We start from the raw sequence: 5864 nt of genomic DNA, 5'->3' as shown, positions 1-5864 counted from the left end.
CCTGCTCTCACTCCCCACCCACACTACACTACCCCTAACTCTGCTCCCTCTCCCCGCACACACTACAATACCACTAACCCAACTCCCTCTCCCCGTACACACTACACAACCCCTAACTCTGCTCCTGTTCCCCGCACACAATACACTACCCCTAACTCTGCTCCTGGTCCCCACACGCACTACACTACCCCTAACCCTGCTGCCGCTCCCCGCACACACTACACTACCCCTAAGTCTGCTCTTGCTCCACACACACACTACACTACCCCTAACCCTGCTGCCACTCCCCGTAAACACTACACTACCCCTAACCCTGCTGCCACTCCCCGTACACACTACACTACCCCTAACCCTGCTGCCACTCCCCGCACACACTACACTAACCCTAACCCTGTTGCCACTCCCCGTACACACTACACTACCCCTACGCCACTCCCCGCACACCCTGCACTACCCCTAATGCTGATGCTGCTTCCCACATGCACTACAATACCCCTATCCCTGCTCCCACTCCCCATACACACTACCCGACCCCTAACCATGCTCCTGCTCACAGCACACACTACACTATCCCTAACCATGCTACTGCTCCCCACACACTACACTACCCCTAACCCTGCTCCCACTCCCCGCACACAATACACTACCCCTAACTCTGCTCCTGCTCCCCGCACACACTACACAACCCCTAACTCTGCTCCTGGTCCCCACACACACTACAATACACTACCCCTAACTCTGCTCCCACTCCCCGCACACACTACACTAACCCTAACCCAGCTCCCTCTCCCCGCACACACTACACTACCCCTAACTCTGCTCCTGTTCCCCGCACACACTACACTACCCCTAACTCTGCTCCTGGTCCCCACACGCACCACACTACCCCTAACCCTGCTGCCGCTCCCCGCACACACTACACTACCCCTAAGACTGCTCTTGCTCCACACACACACTACAGTACCCCTAACCCTGCTGCCACTCCCTGTACACACTACACTACCCCTAACCCTGCTGCCACTCCCCGCACACACTACACTACCCCTAACCCTGTTGCCACTCCCCGCACACACTACACTACCCCTAACCATGCTACTGCTCCCCACACACACTACACTACCCCTAACTCTGCTCCTGGTCCCCACACACACTAAACTCCCCCTAACCCTGCTCCCACTCCCCACTCACACTACACTACCCCTAACTCTGCTCCCACTCCCCGCACACACTACACTACCCCTAACCCAGCTCCCTCTCCCCGCACACACTACACTACCCCTAACTGTGCTCCTGTTCCCCGCACACACTACACTACCCCTAACTCTGCTCCTGGTCCCCACACGCACCACTCTACCCCTAACCCTACTGCCGCTCCCCGCACAGACTACACTACCCCTAAGTCTGCTCTTGCTCCACACACACACTACAGTACTCCTAACCCTGCTGCCACTCCCCGTGCACACTACACTACCCCTAACCTTGCTTCCACTCCCCGCACACACTACACTACCCCTAACCCTGTTGCCACTGCCCGTACACACTACACTACCCCTACCGCCACTCCCGCACACCCTGCACTACCTGTAATGCTGAAGCTGCTTCCCACATGCACTACATTACCCCTAACCCTGCTCGCACTCCCCATACACACTACTCTACCCCTAACCATGCTCCTGCTCCCCGAACACAATACACTACCCCTAATCCTGCTGTCGCTCCCCGCACACACTTCACTACCCCTAACCATGCTACTGCTCCCCACACACTACACTACCCCTAACCCTGATCACTCTCCCCGCACACACTACATTACCCCTAACCTTGATCCCACTCCCCGCAAACACTACACTACCCCTAACCCTCCTCCCACTCCCCGCACACACTACACTACCCCTAACCATGCTACTGCTCCCCACACACTACACTACCCCAAAACCTGCTTGCACTCCCCTCACACACTACACTACCCCTAACCCTGCTCCCACTCCACTCACACACTACACTACCCCTAACCCTGCTACTGCTCCCTGCACACACTACACTACTCCTAACCATGCTACTGCTCTCCACACACTACACTACCCCTAACCCTGCTCCCGCTCCCCGCACACACTACACTACACCAAACTCTGCTCCTACTCCCCACACACACTACACTACCCCTAATCCTACTCCCACCCCCCGCACAGACTACACTACCCCTAACCCTGCTCCCACTCCCCTCACACACTATACTACCCCTAAACATGCTATTGCTCCCCGCACACACTACACTACCCCTAACCATGCTCCCAGCTCCCCTGCACACACTACACTACCCCTAACCCATGCTCCCTCTCCCCGCACACACTACACTACCCCTAACTTTGCTCCTGCTCCCCGCACACACTACACTAGCCCTAACTCTGCTCCTGGTCCCCACACACTACACTACTCCTAACTCTTCTCCTGCTCCACACACACACTACACTACCCCTAACTCTGCTCCTGCTCGCACACACTACACTACCCCTAACTCTGCTGCCGCTCCCCGCACACTCTACACTACCCCTAACTCTGCTCCTGCTAGACACACACACTACACTACCCCTAACCCTGCTTCCACTCCCTGTACACACTACACTACCCAAAACCCTGCTGCCGCGCCCCGCTACACTACACTACCCCTAACCATGCTCCCGCTCCATGTGCACATTACACTACCCCTAACTCTGCTCCTGATCCCCACACACACTACACTGCCGCTAACCTTCCACTCCCCACACACACTACACTACCCCTAACTCTGCTCCCACTCCCCGCACACACTACACTACCCCTAACCCTGCTCCCTCTCCCCGCACACACTACACTACCCATAACCCTGCTGCCGCTCCCCGCTACACTACACTACCCCTAACCCAGCTCCCTCTCCCCGCACACACTACACTACCCCTAACTCTGCTCCTGCTCCCCCGCACACACTACACTACCCCTAACTCTGCACTGGTCCCCACACGCACTACTCTACCCCCTAAGCCTGCTGCCGCTCCCCGCACACTCTACACTACCCCTAGCTCTGCTCCTGCTCCACACACACACTACACTACCCCTAACCCTGCTTCCACTCCCCCGTACACACTATACCCCAAACCCTGCACTGCTCCCCGCACACTCTACACTACCCCTAACCCTGCTGCCACTCCCCGCACACACTACATTACCCCAAACCTTGATCCCACTCCCCGCAAACACTACACTACCCCTAACCCTCCTCCCACTCCCCGCACACACTACACTACCACTAAAGATGCTACTGCTCCCCACACTCTACACTACCCCTAAACCTGCTCCCACTCCTCTCACACACTACACTACCCCTAACCATGCTACTGCTCCCCAAACACTACACTACCCCTAAACGTGCTCCCACTCCCCTCACAAACTACACTACCCCTAACCCTGCTCCCACTCCACTCACACACTACACTACCCCTAGCCCTGCTACTGCTCCCTGCACACACTACACTACTCTTAACCATGCTACTGCTCCCCACACACTACACTACAACTAACCCTGCTCCCGCTCCCCGCACACACTACACTACCCCTAACTCTGCTCCTGCTCCACACACACTACACTACCCCTAACCCTGCTGCCACTCCCCGTACACACTACACTACCCCTAACCCTGCTGCCGCTTCCCACACACACTACACTACCCCTAACCCTGTTGCCACTCCCCGTACACACTACACTCCCCTAGCCCTGCTGCCACTCCCCGCACACCCTGCACTACCCCTAATGCTGATGCTGCTTCCCACATGCACTACATTACCCCTAACCCTGCTCCCACTCCCCATACACACTACCCTACTGCTAACCATGCTCCTGCTCCCCGCACACAATACACTACCCCTAATCCTGCTGTCGCTCCCCGCACACACTTCACTAACCCTGATCCCTCTCCCCGCAAACACTACACTACCCCTAACACTGTTGTCGTTCCCCGCACACACTACACTACCCCTAAACCTGCTCCCACTCCACTCACACACTACACTACCCCTAACCATGCTCCTGCTCCCTGCACACAGTAAACTACCCCTAGCCCTGCTCCCACTCCCAGCACACACTACCCCTAACTCTGCTCCTGCTCCCCACACACACTACACTACCCCTAACTCTGCTCCTGCTCCCCGCACACACTACACTACCCCTAACCCTCCTCCCACTCCCAGCACACACTACACTATCCATAACCATGCTACTGCTCCCCACACACTACACTACCCCTAACCCTGCTCCCACTCCCCGCACACACTACACTACCACTAACTCTGCTCCTGCTCCCCGCACACACTACACTACCCCTAACTCTGCTCCTGGTCCGCACACACACTAAACTACCCCTAACCCTGCTCCCACTCCCCACACACACTACACTACCCCTAACTCTGCTCCCACTCCCCGCACACACTGCACTACCCCTAACTCTGCTCCTGCTCCCCGCACACACTACACTACCCCTAACTCTGCTCCTGGTAACCACACACACTACACTACCGCTTACCTTCCACTCCCCACACACACTACACTACCCCTAACTCTGCTCCCCCTCCCCGCACACACTACACTACCCCTAACCCTGCTCCTACTCCCCACACACACTACACTACCCCTAATTCTACTCCCACCTCCCGCACAGACTACACTACCCCTAACCCTGCTCCCACTCCCCTCACACACTATACTACCCCTAACCATGCTATTGCTCCCCGCACACACTACACTACCCCTAACCATGCTCCTGCTCCCCGCACACAATAAACTACCCCTAATCCTGCTGTCGCTCCCCGCACACACTTCACTAACCCTAACCCTGATCCATCTACAAGCACACACTACATTACCCCTAACCTTGATCCCACTCCCCGCAAAAACTACACTACCCCTAACCCTGCTCCCACTCCCCTCACACAATACATTACCCCTAACCATGCTACTGCTCCCCACACACTACACTAACCCTAACCCTGCTCCCACTCCCAGCACACACTATACTACCCCTAACCCTGCTCCCACTCTCCTCACACACTACACTACCCCTAACCATGCTACTGCTCCCCACACACACTACACTACCCCTAACCCTCCTCCCACTACCCGCACACACTACACTACCCCTAACTCTGCTCCTGCTTCCCGCACACACTACACTACCCCTAACTCTGCTCCTGGTCACCACACACACTACCCCTAACCCTGCTCCCACTCCCCACACGCACTACAGTACCCCTAACTCTGCTCCCACTCCCCCGCACACACTACACTACCCCTAACCCTGCTCCCACTCCCCACACGCACTACAGTACCCCTAACTCTGCTCCCACTCCCCCGCACACACTACACTACCCCTAACCCTGCTCCCGCTCCCCGCACACACTACACTACCCATAACCCTGCTCCCGCTCCCCGCACATACTATACTACCCCTAACCCTGCTCCCACTCCCCACACGCACTACAGTACCCCTAACTCTGCTCCCACTCCCCCGCACACACTACACTACCCCTAACCCTGCTCCCGCTCCCCGCACACACTACACTACCCATAACCCTGCTCCCGCTCCCCGCACACACTACACTACCCATAACTCTGCTGCCGCTACCCGCTACACTACACTACCCCTAACCCAGCTCCCTCTCTCCGCACACACTACACTACCCCTAACTCTGCTCCTGCTCCCCGCACACACTACACTACCCCTAACTCTGGTCCTGGTCCCCACATGCACTACACTACCCCTAACCCTGCTGCCGCTCCCCGCTCACACTACACTACCCCTAACCCTGCTGCCACTCCCCGCACACACTACACTACT

Source organism: Taudactylus pleione, unplaced genomic scaffold (genome assembly GCF_031769625.1).
Source record: "Taudactylus pleione unplaced genomic scaffold, aTauple2 ptg001500l, whole genome shotgun sequence".
NCBI lineage: Eukaryota > Metazoa > Chordata > Amphibia > Anura > Myobatrachidae > Taudactylus > Taudactylus pleione.
The sequence above is the reverse complement of the archived record's forward strand: the minus strand, read 5'-3'. Positions refer to the sequence as shown.